General features: G+C 42.0%; 1 protein-coding gene across 1 annotated transcript in view; it reads right to left on the reverse strand.

The window, feature by feature from the left end:
• Window positions 1–6,734: 6,734 nt before the first annotated feature.
• Window positions 6,735–16,455, reverse strand: part of nrgn (neurogranin) — a 54,740-nt gene continuing 45,019 nt past the window's right edge. Inside the window, exon 3 of the mRNA XM_003225703.4 lies at window positions 6,735–11,000. The gene's annotated coding sequence lies outside the window, so the exon portion shown is untranslated. The remainder of the gene's footprint in view (window positions 11,001–16,455) is intronic.

Below are 16,455 nucleotides of genomic sequence, written 5' to 3' on the forward strand. Positions count from 1 at the left end.
TTTTCAGTATCCCATCCTTTCCTTTTCATTTCACCATTTGGTAAAACAACAACAATACATGATGATGGAGGAGGGGCCGGGCTGTGGTGCAGGCTGGTTAGCAGCCAGCTGTAATAAATCACTCTCACCAAGAGGTCATGAGTTCGAGGCCACAGGGTGAGCATCTGACAACTAAAAATAAAATATAGCCCCTGCTCGTTGCTGACCTAAGCAACCCGAAAGATAGTTGTATCTATCAAGTAGGAAACTTAGGTACCACTTATATGTGGGGAGGCTAATTTACTACACCATAAAAATCACCCAGCCGCCGTTGGAATGAGGAAGTGCCGTCGCAGTGGATGATGAAGCAGCTGCTCCCCCTGTGGCTGGAATCAAGCATATCCTCTGGAAGCTGGAAGCTGGAGAAGGTTTAAATTGCCTCTGTGTCTGTCTCTGTCTCTGTTCTATATTATATGGCATTGAATGTTTGCCTTATATGTGTACAATGTGATCCTGAGTCCCCTTTGGGGTGAGAAGGGCGGAATATAAATACTGTAAATAAATAAATAAAATAGACATTTAACAGAATGGTACTATTAGTCAAGGGCTGGGATCACTGGTTTCACCTTGGAACCTGCTGACAGAATTGGTTCTTGTGGCATCACTCTCTCGTGGCTTTTGGATTTACAATTGGATCTAATATTTCTTCTTTTGAAATTGTTTTATTAATTCTTTGACACAAACAATCTAATATACAATCAGAAAATATACTTTCAAAAATAATGAAATGTGTCTAGATCTGTATTCAAATGGCAACTTGTGCAAAAATAAGTATAGCTTACTTTAGCATTCACTCGAATTCAAGACATTTTCAAAGTAAAATCCATGCAAACTATTCCTAACTAGAATTATTGGTTATAGGTAAAACTGTTTCCATCTGGATAATAGCAATAGTGTCACCAGCTACTTCTCCCCCCTCCATATCAAATGCAAAAATCCTAATGTATTTTTAAAGAAACTCCTTGCAAGGCAGGGAATACATCTTCATGATCAAGAGAATTTCAGAATATGCCTAAACACATAATGATATCATTTATTTCTTGACACACCTCCAAATCTGGAGTAACAAATCTAACAAACAAAGGAACCTTTGTTGCTATGCAATGATGATACTATCTTAGTTAGAAGTGAATGGTTAGGTTTGGCTTAGTTTTGCAAATGAAACCACATTCTGACACAAGTGAGGCATGTAACTGCGTGGACTACTTTTGTGATTTCTATCAGAATTATGTTTTAAAAACTGTTCAAATTGTTGATAACTTTTTGGAATCTGTTACATTTTTACTCCCTGAGATCTCTTTAAGGTCCTGTGTTTTGTATGTTTCACTAAACAGGCACCGTGAATGCTGGAGCGATTGTAGGAGCTGTTATCGGCGTCCTCTTAGCTCTCCTTCTTCTTGGTGCCATCGTGATCTATGTCCTGCGCCAGAGAAAGCGGAAGATGAATAAGAAGTCCCGGTCAATATACAGTGGGAATGAAATCAGGTCAGACCAATCATCGTTTGATTCTTCTGATGCTTTCTAGCTGAGCAAATCTTGCCAAATGTAGTTTGTAAAAGATGCATTCCTAATGGCAGGACCTCCAGAAAGAATAACACAAGGTCTAAGTCAGTGGTTCTCAACCTGGGGTCCCCAGATGTTTTTGGCCTTCAACTCCCAGAAATCCTAACAGCTGGTAAACTGGCTGGGATTTCTGGAAGTTGTAGGCCAAAAACATCTGGAGACCCCAGGTTGAGAACCACTGGTCTAAGTCAACAGCTAGCCTGGTAGCGTTGCAAAGGTAACAGAAGGACTGAAAAAGATCCTAAATCCAAATGATTGTGTAAGAAATTGTAGTACCCCAACATTTTGTTTAACAGGGGTGATGATATCATCTTCATTTTATGGAAGTAAATCTTCATAAATGTCAATCAATATTTATTATCATATTAATATTAATATTAAGAGGGCCTTCTCTCTCGTGGCCCCTCAGCTTTGGAACCTGCTCCCTAGGGAGATTAGGCTGGCCCCCACCCTCCTCTCCTTCCGGAAGAATCTGAAAACCTGGCTTTTCCGGAAAGCCTTTGATGAGTGACTTTTGTTGGTGCCTGCCTACGTAATAATAGACCCACTGATCTGCCCTCTTATTGTCACTATTGTCATTTATAGTACTTCATTGACTATGTCAATTATGTAACTATCTCCCCCCGACTTGTCACATTCACCTTTTGGCCCAGACTTGTGTTTGATATACCTGTTTTAACATTTTATCTTGTAAGATTGTCCTTTTCGATTGTTTTACCGATATTGTTGATTTATTGTTGTAAATTTGTGTTTTTGTTTTGATTTTATATTGTGATGTTGGGCAAGGCCCCATGTGAGCCGCCCCGAGTCCCTTCGGGGAGATGGGGCGGGGTACAAGAATAAAATTATTATTATTATTATTATTATTATTATTATTATTATTATTATTATTATTATCATGCCAGAAATGAGTTGCGGGTACAGTTATAATTTAAAAAAACACAAAGTTAAAAACTTGACATTATATTAGATTTCCTTTGAGTAGAGACTGGCCGCTTGGAGTGCTTCTGGTGTCACTGTGAGAAGGTCCTTCATTGTGCATGTGGCAGGGCTCAGACTGCGTTGTAGTAAGTGGTCTGTGGTTTGCTCTTCTCCACACTCACGTGTCGTGGACTCCACTTTGTAGCTCCTTTTCTTAAGGTTAGTTCTGCATCTCGTGATGCCAGAGGACAGACTGTTCAGCACCTTCCAAGTCGCCCAGTCTTCTGTGTGCCCAGAGGGGAGTCTCTCATCTGGCGTCAGCCGCTGATTGTGGTTCTGGGTTTTAGCCTGCCACTTTTGGACTCATGCTTGCCGAGGTGTTCCTGTGAATATCTCTGTAGATCTTAGGAAGCTGTTTCTTCAATAATAATTGAAGAAATCAATAACCAATGCACCACCACTTCAAGAAAATTAACCAATTTAAAATTTTAATTTTCACCATGATGAAGAAGAAAAGAGCTAGAGTTCACAATTGCTGGTGGCTTGTGAACAGGTTGTGAAACAGTGAAAATAAGCAGATAATTCAGGTGTATTTCAAGGGATTCTGGACCTTGTGCAAAATAGAAAACTAACTGAGCATATTTATGGAGAAATTGTTATATTCCTGGGAATATCTGAATAAGCATGGCGATCTCTGGGATATCTTACTGGAGTGCTTTACTGGAAAAGCAGGGAGCTAGACTGTTTAATTGATGACCTCTGGAACAATAGATAGTACTAGCTGTGCCCGGCCACGTGTTGCTGTGGCGAAGTATTGTGGTATGGGAAATAAAGTATTGAGGAATTGGTGGTAGTTAAGGTAAAGGGTAAAGGTGTGGAGTCCAGATAATCCAGTTAAAGCAGATAATATAAGATAATATAAGATGTTATATTATCTAGCTTATATATAGGGTTATATAGATGTGGAAGGGCCTTGAGTCTACACTGCCATCTAATCCAGTTAAAATCTGATAATCTGTATTTTATAGGCAGTGTGGAAGAGGCCTAAGTGAGGCCTAACTGTGCCTGTCCCCTGGGCTGAGTGGGTTGCTAGGAGACCAAGTGGGCGGAGCTTAGCCTTCTAACTGGCAGCAATTGGATAAAAACAATTATTCCTCTCCCTCTAATTAGGACTTTATTTTTCTTTTCTTTTTGTTGTATCAACCAAGAGGTGTGGATGATGGGTTGTGTTGTCAATTTTCGAGGTTGTGGAGTATTTAGTTTTGTTGTTTTGGCGGACGCCAAGATTCCATCACTCTTTTATATATATAGATAATTAGAACGGGATGGATTCAACATTGGTATTTTCATAAAGACATCCTAGTCTATATATTTGCAGAAATGCCTGCATATTATAATTTATCATGCTTTATTTTATTTAATAAAAGAACATTCCTAAAATAATAATAATAATAAATTAACCAGAAATGTATTTAAGAAGCACATATCATCAGAGGTTAGCTGTTTCAATGTCTCCTTATTTCCCTCTGTCTTCGTCCAAAGGGAGGATGCCACAGCTCCAGGGATTGCGGAGACTTCCTTGCAGGGACCAGACAGCAAGTCAGAAGAAAGCCGTCCTCTGGAAAATATTCCCTCTCGGTCTGGCTCTCCCAGCACAACCAAATCTCAGCTCAACCATTTCCTAGTCTGAACGTAACTTTGTGTGACTGCAGTTTAGAAGAGAAACAGGACTCTGTTTTATTGCACTGAGAATGCATTTCACCTGAAGACACTGCAGCATAGATTTTAAGCCATCCCTTCATCCATTCATTGTTCCCAACCCGCCTGACACGTTGTTGTGTTGTCGTCGCTTACATTGTTCCTCTGATGTTTCGTTTCAAGGTTGAGCCAACCTGCATCCTTTGTCTTAATTTCCAAGGGAAAGTGGGATCAGCCCATAAGAGAGAAAGGGGTGACCACAAAGAGAGAGGCAGAAGGTGACATAAAGAACAAAGAAAGGGGGAAGTGTCAGAAACGAGAAAGGTGTCAGAAGGAGAGAGGAAAAGTGCCAGGGAGAGAGAAGGCCGTAAGAAAGATGGGAAAAGGTGTCAGAAAGAAGTAAGGTTGGGAAGTGACAGAAAGAGGGGGAAGAAGTGGAGGGGAGTGCGAAGAAGACGTGGGAGTCGTGTCAGAGAAAGAGTAGAGGAAGGTGTTAGAATGAGAGAGGGTGGGAAGTGGGTGTCAGAAGAAAAAGAGATTGAGAAAAGCTGTGTCAGGAAACAAGAAGACGGGGGCAATCTTCTTGCCTGCTTTTGGCTCTGACCACCCTGATGCACTCTACTGGCTTCATCCCTCTCCACCACTGGTGTGTGACCCACAACAGATTACACTCAATACAATGTGGACTTCAACAGATGAAGGTTTTGCAACCCCTGTTTTATTTGTCACTAGCTGTGCCCGACCACGCGTTGCTGTGGCGTTGTCTGGTGGTGTTGGTGAGAAATTGTTGAGGTAGTGGTGGTATTGAATGTCTGTTGTATGGTTGTCTTTATGTTTAGTATGCACACTGAAGTGGATTATATGGCAGTGTGGAGTCAAGATAATCCAGTTCAAAGCAGATAATATAAGATTCTAAATAGGTTATATAGCTGTGTGGAAGGGCCTTGAGTCTACATTGTCATATAATCCAATTAAAATCTGATAATCTGTGGAAGAGGCCTAAGTGAGGCCTAACTGTGCCTGTCCCCTGGGCTGAGTAGGTTGCTAGGAGACCAAGTGGGTGGAGCTTAGCCTTCAAACTGGCAGCAATTGGATAAAAACTATTATTCCTCTCCCTGTAATTAGGACTTTATTTTTCTTTCCTTTTTGTTGTATCAACCTAGAGCCATGAATGATGGGTTGTGTTGTCAAATTTTGAGGTTGGGGAGCCTTTAGTTTTGTTGTTTTGTGCGCTGCCCTGATGCCATCACTCTTTTATATATATAGATTTCTTAACCACTATGGCACAATTACTTTTGTTTTTAGAGAGAAATCTGATCTCTCCAAAACCGGACTATGTTGCCCAATGATTCCGGTCCCTGTCTCTGTACTGTAGATAATTCAAGATATGAGCTGTGAATATTTGTGAAGAAAATGGTAACATCCATGTCATTGTAACTTCCTAAGTAGACTACTGTAGCATGTTTTCAGTGGGACTTCCCTTTAAGTCTGTATAGAAACGACAGTTTTTCATCACTAAAGCTGGGCTTTATCACAGCAGGTTAAACCACCAGCTGCAGTAAATATTGTCAATTAAAAGGTTGTCAGTTCAAAGCCCAGGTCAGGATGAGCTCCTGGCCTTTAGCCCAGCTTCCGCCTACCTACTGGTTTGAAAGCAAAAAAAAGTGAATAGATAAATAGGTACTGCTTAAAAGCGGGGAGGTATTTTAAGGCACCCATAAGGAAATGCCAGAAAAACACCAGCCATTCAGTCAAGGAGGAAGTTTACAAACAAAGCTCTTCGGCAGGGAGATGGAGCAACATCTCCCCCACAATGGCTGGAACCGAGCACAAGCCTCCAAGATGCCGAAGATGGGAAATGCCTATATATACCTCTTTCTATGTATAATTGTCTGTCCTGTCAGTGTATAAATAGCATTGAATGTTTGCCACGTATGTATGTTCTGTGATCCGCCCTGAATCCCCTTCAGGGTGAGAAGGGCAGAATATAAATACTGTAAAAAAATAAATAAATTAGCCACCAGATTGGAAACAGAAATGCTACAGACCTACCCAACCACCTCTACTGTCTAGTCTAAGTCCACATTTGATCCTGGCACTGGTTGGAAAAAGTGTTGGTGGGTCTGGTTAGTATTTCTTTGGGGACTGGCAACAAATACTTGGTGATTTGGGCCATATTTCAGAGAAGGGACCTGGCAAAGCAGCCGGTGAGCATTCCTTGCGTATGAGCACCCTATGAAATTCATGGAGGGGGGGGGGGGTTCCATATATAGACAGGTGACTTGAAGGCATATCCAAATAGAGAGATCCATTACAAAAGCCATTGAAGAAAGAGATCAAGAAGACCTCATGTATGGAAAGCAATGGCCTGCGAGCCCAGTTTCTTCAGATGCTGAAATCTGCACCAGCCATTTCGAAATGATGTCATTGCAGCTTCCGTACCACGCTACTCATGTGCTCTCCTGCAATAGAAGTGGGTGCCTGTTTAGTGTGGAAAGAATCAGAATGCGCTATAGATTTTCATAACAACATTCCTTTATTAACATTCCATTGCAGTAGAAGAAATCACATGCAAAAAGAAAAAATGGGATGAGGGATATTAGGGAAGAAGAAGAATGCACCTGTTCCCGACTACTGTATAAATGTAAGGTAAGGGGAGAGAGATGGGAGGCGTGCTCCAGGGAAAGGCGAGGAGAGGAGAGCAGGAGTGTGAGGTGTTCACAAGGCAAAGGGAAAGCAAAGGACATGATTAGAAGGGAGCTCACAATCACAACCATTGGATATGCTACGAGATGACGTTTAAAATATCTAGAGGGCTAAAGGTTAAAAATTAGAGATTGAGCAAACCGGTATTCTAGGGCAGGCATTTAGCTAGATAATAACCTTACTTATGTAACTATGTAGCCTCTCCTAGTCCAGCCACCACCCCAATCCTGATCTACTGGGTAGAAGCAGTTGCAAGCAACAAGGCTTTGTTCTCCTATTGACTGGCATACAGTAGATTGATATTTCCACCTGCTTCTGTGAGTGATCTCTAGTACAACAGTCAGAAGCAGGATTGCTGTCATAGTTCTCATTTACACCAGGTAGAATCTGTCACAACTGGATACTTGTTGACAGAAATACAGACCCCTTTCGCTCCTAGTGGCTGCTACCCAGTAAGTCTAGATTCGGAGACCTTTAACGCTATCTACATGTTCCCTACCATGTTGAATATGTAGAGATGGTGTATATGAGTCATTTACAAATGTGTGACTCTATGTTATGTATTTGTAACTGCAATTATGAATGCCAGCCCTTATTGACAAAGAGAAGATGGTCTGATTTAGCAGAAAATTTGAATAACTCCAACAGCAAGGTTTTTGAAAAATTGGTACATCTAAAAACATTCCAAAGTTGGGACATGTCCTCATAGTCACCCCACGCCCAAATTTGTCCACTTTAGGAAAAAAAATCCCTCCACATGGGTCCTTCCTATTTAAAGAAGCAGATAAAGACTATTGTCCTAGTGGATAGGGAGATCTATATCAAAGAAGTGTACAGTCACTTCCAAGATTAGAAGTTATGGGCTACTCCTTACCCAGTCTACGAAACACATTGCCTCAATCATTATGGCTACAGTTAGTAGGGACAAAATGATTCAATAGGGCTACATAAACATTTTTGCAAACTTGGAGCAGAGGGTCAGGTAGCCAGTATGAACAGTGTGCATGGAGGGTGTGTTGAAATTAAATAGGTGATGACTGTCCTAGTAATTCCATGCAACTCCAAAACCTGAAGGCTGATAAAAAGAGGCAGATGATGGGATTAGAGCAACTAGGAGAGCTTTAGTGGACCAAAGAACCTAGGAATCAGTGCATGTCCTGACAGCTACCATTTTAGGATCATTTAAAAAGAGCTCACTGCACTACATTTGAAAAAAAAATTGTAACAATGGAGGACACTGAAAGAATTAATATCTCAGACTTGAGTCTCATATAGAAGAAAACAACCCAAAACAAGCCAGACAGATTGAAAGAAGGCTAGCAGCATGATATTTATGAAGGTGTGTCTAACACTCTTGAGCCCCAAGGAGTAAACCAGCATGCAACACGCAAACAAAGGGCTTTGTGGAACACCAGTCTACATGGGAGAGTATTACCATATCTGGTTAGAAACAGAATCTTCAGTGTATTAAAGAGCTGTCAGTGACTAACAGGCCTTTCATGGGGTTTCTGTGAAGTTTTCAAAGTTTAAGCATCTGTGGTGATGGACAGACACAGAGGCGGTTCAACCACCAGGTCAACTAGGCAGTTGCCTGTGGCGCCATCTTGTTTGGGGTGCCATCGAGGCAACTCCTGTCTCCTGCCGCCTGCCTCCGCAAGGTATTGAACTGCTTTTTCTGTTGATTTGTTGTAAAACATGATGTTTTAGTGCTTAATTTGTAAAATCTTAATGTAATTTGATGTTTAATAGGCTTTTCCTTAATCCCTCCTTATTATCAAACATTTTTGCTTATCCAACACTTTTATTTTTCAGTGATTGGTTGGGGGGGGGTGCCAAAATTCTGTTTGCCTACACTTGAAAAATACCTAGGGCTGGCTCTGGACAGACATAACACTTTTTTCCAGACATGGTCCATAAAGGTGTTCCATTTCATCCATGGATGTCTCCAAACAGCCCCGGTCACTGATTGGGAATGATAGAGATGCCCTTCCTAACTTTGTTCTGCCTCTCCATTGTTTTCGCAGGAAAAGAAGCTGGGATAAGATCAGCTGTGCTATCAGACAATACAATACCTGCAAGCATCAGTGTTCCTTCTTTTCTTTCTGGTCTGCCTGAGGAATGGAGAAAAGGGTCAAAGCTAGGTCTTTAGCCAATGTTGTGGATGGGAAAGCTACATGGGGTATGTGTTGTCGAAGGCTTTCATGGCCGGGATCACAGGGGTGTTGTATGTTTTTCGGGCTGTGTGGCCATGTTCCAGAAGTATTCTGGAAGTTTCGCCCACATCTATGGCAGGCATCCTCAGAGGTTATGAGGTATGTCCCAACCTCTGAGGATGCCTGCCATAGATGTGGGCGAAACGTCAGGAGAGAATATTTCTGGAACATGGCCACACAGCCCAAAAGACATACAACAACCCTACATGGGGTATTTTAGCTAGAGATCAAATGACACCAGGAACCAAGACCGTGTCCTTCAGCCTTCAGAAGTTTGTCCGTATCCAATTCAAGTTCCATTGCCTGACTTTGAGAGCTTGTGAATAGAGCTTTCATTCAAGTGAAAGCTCTATTCACTACAAGAAGCCTAGCACTCAAGTGAATAGATAAGAAGGTTGTCATTTTAGGAAAGGTGATTTGAATGCATCCTTATTTTCCCCAAAGCTTATTAACATTTTCTGTCTTGGCGTGTGGAGGAGCTAGGGAAAGGGGAAAGAAATGGATTGGTGGTCTTCCAGTGCTTGAGGGAGAAGCTAAAGCAAATGCAAACAAAGGCAGGTGATGTATATCTGGTACCTTCCTATGTCTCCACAGCTACATCTCTCAGTGCTACTCCCCCCCTTAACTCCACCTTTTAAGTTTCCACACCAAAACTGCCATTTCTGTGACATTGGAGTGGGGGAAGGTTTCAGTGGAGGTGTGTCCATCATTCTTAGGAGCCTCTAGGGGTCCTTGGAAGGTCTCTCCAGAGGACGTCCTTGTTGGAAGTACAACAAAGATGTCTCAAGGCAAGGCTCTTTCTATCAGTTCTTGGAGTGTGACTAGCTATGGCAAAATGTCTGGTAACATCTCCACCGATCCCCACACTTTTCATTCACATGGTAATTGCTATATAAACTGGGGCATTGTTTAAAAGTGAGCTTGGTGGTAATTCTGACCTCCACAATAACCAAAAAAAGTGGGTTATGATACTATATGTTGGTCCTATAATATTGTAACTCACTAAAATGACACCAACATAGTCTGCTAGTCAGTGGTAATGTCCAAAACATCCCAAACGTGTTTCTCTTCCCATTCTCAGAACCCTTTTCTCTTTGTTGTTAAAATGGTCTTCAGTTTAATTTTAGTAAGATAATTCCAACCTTCATGTATTCAAAGGCCTGGTAAAGAACACACATTGACTACCATTTGCAGTGTTATGTCTGTCTTCCAACCAAGTTAGCCAGAGGTTAATGGGGCAAAACACAATTTTCTGTTATATCACTTGAAACCAGGGGTTGGAATCATTACTATTTTGGATTTTAACTTCCAGAATTCTCCCATTTGTGAACTTGGGGATATGTAGTACCCTCAGTGTAAAATCTTCCAAAGCCTAAAAGTTGCAAACCCAGTGTTATCAGGCATGATATATTAAAGTTGATGGGAAAGAACACAAAGGATGTAACAGGTTATGCACCTGGTAAGATGTATATTTTCCATCACTATGTATAACACAGTATGGGTGAATGTATGTGTGTGTTACGTATTTAGTGTTCTTAAACTATGGGGATGGAGAAAAACCAACATGTGCGGAGGGAGGGGCACAGAATGAATGCCAGGAAGGGATGCATGATCTATACTACAAGAAAAAGCAGGGAGCGCCAACAGCGTATCTTGGACAGAAGTGAAAGAGGATGACACAGTTCTGAAAAGAAGGGCAATCCAAGAAAGAAATGGGAGAGCATTGTATCTTGTCTGTGATCAGACTCCTTGGGGCATCATGGGATGGGGATAGTTCTTCTGGAAGCAGAAGGGTGCTGTTCAAAGGACCAACTGGAAATCTATTTGGATGCTGCTCTTCCATCCATTTCTTCTTTGCTGCTGTAGGAAGAAAGAGACAGATTGAATCTGGCATTTGCAGACCTTGCACAACAGCTTCCTTCCTGCTGCCTACTACAGATGTTTCCAAAACATACCTACTCCAACATTTCTGGGGTCAGTTTGGAATCATAGAATAGTAGAGTTGGAAGAGACCTCATGGGCCATCCAGTCCAACCCCCTGTTAAGAAGCAGGAAATTGCATTCAAAGCACCCCCGACAGATGGCCATCCAGCCTCTGCTTAAAAGCCTCCAAAGAAGGAGCCTCCACCACAGTCCAGGGAAGAGAGTTCCACTGCCGAACAGCCCTCACTGTGAGGAAGTTCTCAGCGAATGAATCATACTTTGCATTCACTTTAAGAAGTTCAATAATTCAGATCAAATCATGCAGACTATTTTACATGATGAGGAGCATGTGGCCCTGATGTCGCTGAACTGTAACTCCCGCCATTCCTCACCATTTCCTTTGCTGGTTAGGGTTGATGGAGCTTAGAATCATAGAGTTGGAAGAGACCTCATGGGCCATCCAGTCCAACCCATTTCTGCCAAGAAGCAGGAAATCATGTTCAAAGCACCTCTGACAGATGGCCATCCAGCCTCTGCTTAAAAGCCTCCAGAAAAGGAACCTACATCACACTCCAGGGCAGAGAGTTACACTGCTGAACAGCTCTCACAGTGAGGAAGTTCTTCCTGATGTTCAGGTGGAATCTCCTTTCCTGTAGTTTGAAGCCATTGTTCCGCGTCCTAGTCTGCAGGGCAGCAGAAAACAAGCTTGCTCCCTCCTCCCTATGACTTCCCCTCACATATTTGTACATGGCTATCATGTCTCCTCTCAGCCTTCTCTTCTGCAGGCTAAACATGCCCAGCTCTTTAAGCCGCTCCTCATAGGGCTTGTTCTCCAGACCCTTTTTTAGTCGCCCTCCTCTGGACGCTTTCCAGCTTGTCAACATCTCCCTTCAACTGCGGTGCCGAAAATTGGACACAGTGTGATTCCAGGTGTGGTCTGACCAAGGCAGAATAGAGGGGAGCATGACTTCCCTGGATCTAGACGCTATTCCCCTATTGATGCAGGCCAGAATCCCGGAAGGACCACAATTTTGCTTTCTCTCTCTTGGATACATCCTTGCCAATGGGCTTTAAAGGTCTTGGAAAGCTCATACGGATACAAAAATAATGACATTTACGAATCAACGCTTGCAGCCTTGAGTACGCTTAATAGCTTCTCCTCTTGCTTCAAGAGCTGCACTTTATAGGGAAATCAGCAGGATATCTACAATATTAATGGCACTACTTATTTCTAAAGGGAAAAGACCACAGCCTGAGATAATCTCCCCTAATTAGCAAAAACGGTTATGCAGAGAAGGAAGGAAGGGTTATAGAAAGAAAAATGGACTGTTTTGAGTTTATCCAGATGTTTAGTTCAAAGGAAGCCTGGGACACAGTTTAGCATTTGTTGAACAGTTCTGCATGATCTAGAAGCAATTAAAAACATTCTTTTGCACATTGGCTTTCGGAGAAGAAGATTAGCTTCTTACTCCTTTTATCTTAACTGATGATCCTGACACAGACTACATTACCTCAATTTATTAGAGAACCACATTTTATCTTTGTGTGTGTATATATTATATACAGTGTTCCCTCACTACTTCGCGGTTCACTTTTCGTGGATTCGCTGTTTTGCGGTTTTTCAATAAACTCTAAAAGACTATTATAAATTTTTAAAAATTACAATTTACAGCCTAAGGAAGAGAGGAAGGAGAAGCCAAAGGGAGAGAAAAGGATACCAAGTGGCAACGGGCGGATTTATCAACACACGATTGGTTGATAAAGACTTAAAATAGTATATAACTATTAAAATATAAATATAATAAGTATAAGTATAAATATTAAAATAAATATAGTGTCTCTACTTCGCGGATTTTCACTTATTGCGGGTGGTCCTGGAACCTAACCCCAGCAATAAGTGAGGGAACACTGTATACACACACACTCACAGATTTTATTTATTTATTTACAGTATTTATATTCCGCCCTTCTCACCCCGAAGGGGACTCAGGGCGGATCGCATTATATACATATAGGGCAAACATTCAAGGCCCATCAACACATCGAACCGAGACAGAGACAGACAGACGCAGAAGCAATTTAACCTTCTCCTGAGGGGATGTTCGATTCTGGCCACGGGGGAGCAGCTGCTTCATCATCCACTCTGACGGCACTTCCTCATTCCAACGTCATAAATTAGTTAAACTTGCCTCCCCACTTTTATAAGTGGTACCTTATTTCCTACTTGATAGATGCAACTATCTTTCGGGTTGCTAGGTCAGCAACGAGCAGGAACTATTTTTTATTTTTAATTGACGGGTGCTCACCCCGCCACTGGCTGGCCTCGAACTCATGACCTCATGGTCAGAGTGATTTATTGCAGCAGGCTGCTCACCAGTCTGCGCCACAGCCCGGCCCCTGTTCTGTGATTTATGAGGTTGGTCAGCCACATGTTTAGCCTAAGTTAGTTTATTTGGTTTATTTTTTAACTGTTGTTTTTAACTGTCTCCTTGTTTTTGTTTTGTTCCTATCTTTGTTCCTATAGTGCATGGCATTGAATGCTTGCCATCTTTGTTTTCATTTTTGGAAGCCGCCTTGAGCCCCTTCGTGGGAAAGAGGGTGGGTTAAAAATAAAGTTACTCTGTTGTTGCAACAACTCCACTGAGCACAATTCAAAGTACTGATTTTGACCTAGTAAAGGTATTCCCCTGACATTAAGTCCAGTCGTGACCGACTCTGGGGGTTGATGCTCATCTCCATTTCTAAGCCGAAGAGCTGGTGTTGTCCGTAGACATCTCCACGGTCATGTGGCCAGCATGACTGCATGAAGCACCGTTACCTTCCCGCCGGAGCGGTACCTATTGATCTACTCACATTGACATGTTTTCGAACTGCTAGGTTAGCAGGAGCTGGGGCTAACAGCGGGGGCTCATTCCGCTCCCAGGATTTGAACCTGGGACCTTTTGGTCTGCAATTTCAGCAGCTCAGCGCTTTAACACACTGCGCCATCACCAGGGGCCCCTAAGGTTAATAATACTTCTTAGGAAAAATTCAGAGATGTTTGGAGCAGCCTGGCTGGATCAAGCTCAGGGGGTTGGTTACTGCTGTCTAATAAGAAATAATAATAAACTTTATTTTTATATCCCACCCCATCTCCCCAAAGGGACTCGGGGCGGCTCAGAACAGGGACAAGCCCGAAACAACAACACAACATATTTGACAAAAACTTAAAACATTCCAACAATACACAAAATAAAATAATGGACAATACAATAAAATCCAAGCAGATAAAATCAGAGCAATTAAAAGTAAACCAGTGGGGACAGGTTTCATAAAGTGCTGTATCATGGAAATAAGTAACAGTGATAAAGTGCCATATGCTTTTAAAACAGAAAGAAGTAGTATTCTGATGACAGCTCTATTGGGCCTATTCATCCAAACGCACTCTGGAACAAGCATGTTTTCAATTCCCGGCAGAAAATGGGCAGAGAAGGAGCTAACCTGATCCAGCAACCCTCAAATTTATTTATTTATTTATTTACAACATTTATACCCTGCCCTTCTCACCCGAAGGGACTCAGGGCGGCTTACAAAAATTGGCAAAATTTAATGCCCAAAATGCAATCATAAAAACAAAACAATATAAACAAATCACATTAAAACACATTATAAAAACCTTAAAAACGTATATATAATTAATTCCATTCGTCCGAGATCCTCATGCTTCATCCTTAAATCAGGCCATGTCAACTTTGTCATTTAGTCTGCTTGCTTTTGGAACAATCTGGGAGATTTTCCATCTGGAGAAGCACCATTCCCCTCCAGGCCCAGAGGACTGGCTGTGCCGAATCCGGAGTGGGAAGGAAGTCAGTGTTCTCTCTTGGAAAGGACAGTAGGAGAGAAGCAGGAAAGAGGCTGGACTCTGAGACAGGAAGCTGGGTAAAGCATTCAGAGAAGGACTTGCTGTCTCCATTTGCGTGAGGAAGTGTAGGAGAGAGGACTTTTGCTCAGAAAAACAGCTTTTGCAGAGGGTGTGGGGGCGTTGTGGGACTCTGGCTCCTGCTTGTTTTCTGCCAGATGGCTGCTGAGAACTACTCTCCTTCTCTCCGTTCAGGGCTCTTGTTTTTCGTATTCTTCTTACTACATCAAACCCTGGCACCTTGACACAGAAGGAGAGCTTCCGCACAACTGTGCTCAGCAGAGAGTAAAAATCATCATTAACCCCCATGAGTTTTTCAATGGGTGTTGATACCGCTTGACGCACCACCTGCCAAATCTGCTCCTTAAATGTGCCTTTAAAACAAGGTGCAAGCCCACATTCTGTTTACAGGTTTAATTCTACTACTGTGATTTTGTTTTGTATTGCATTGCATTGCTAGAAAAAGGGGTATTTATTGGATCGAATCAGGATTCCCTCGTATCAGCATCACAACTATTTTGATGCAGTGGTACGGTGTGGAGGGATGTAAACTTTTCACTATCTCAAGGATGAATATTTCGCTATTTTAATATTTTAATATTTCAGGCAGTTATTGCCCTTAGCTTCAAGTGACTTTTTAATAGCTACAGTAGAGTCTCACTTATCCAATAAACGGGCCAGCAGAATGTTGGATGAGCAAATATGTTGGATAATAAGGAGGGATTAAGGAAAAGCCTATTAAACATCAAATTAGGTTATGATTTTACAAATTAAGCATCAAAACATAATGTTATACAACACATTTGACAGAAAAAGCAGTTCAATATGCAGTAATGCTATGTAGTACAGTAGAGTCTCACTTATCCAACACTCGCTTATCCAACATTCTGGATTATCCAATGCATTTTTGTAGTCAATGTTTTCAATACAGCATGATATTTTGGTGCTAAATTCGTAAATACAGTAATTACTACATAGCATTACTGCGTATTGAACTGCTAAAAAATTAGGGGCTGGGCTGTGGTGCAGGCTGTTGAACAGCCTGCTGCAATAAGTCACACTGACCATGAGGTCATGAGTTCGAGGCCTTCCCGTAGCGGGGTGAGCACCCGTCAATTTAAAAAAAATAGCCCCTGCTCGTTGCTGACCTAGCAACCCGAAAGGTAATTGCATCTATCAAGTAGGAAATAAGGTACCACTTATAAAAGTGGGGAGGCAAGTTTAACTAATTTACGATGTTGGAATGAGGAAGTTCCATCAGAGTAGATGATGAAGCAGCTGCTGCCCCCTGTGGCCAGAATCGAACATCCCCTCAGGAGAAGGTTAAATTGCCTCTGCGTCTGTCTGTCTCTGTTTGATGTGTTTATGGGCATTGAATGTTTGCCCTATGTGTGTATAATGTGATCCCCCCTGAGTCCCCTTCGGGGTGAGAAGGGCGGAATATATGAGGTAAGTACCGTAAGTAAATAAATAAATAAATACGCACACCCTCGT

Source organism: Anolis carolinensis, unplaced genomic scaffold (assembly GCF_035594765.1).
Source record: "Anolis carolinensis isolate JA03-04 unplaced genomic scaffold, rAnoCar3.1.pri scaffold_8, whole genome shotgun sequence".
NCBI lineage: Eukaryota > Metazoa > Chordata > Lepidosauria > Squamata > Dactyloidae > Anolis > Anolis carolinensis.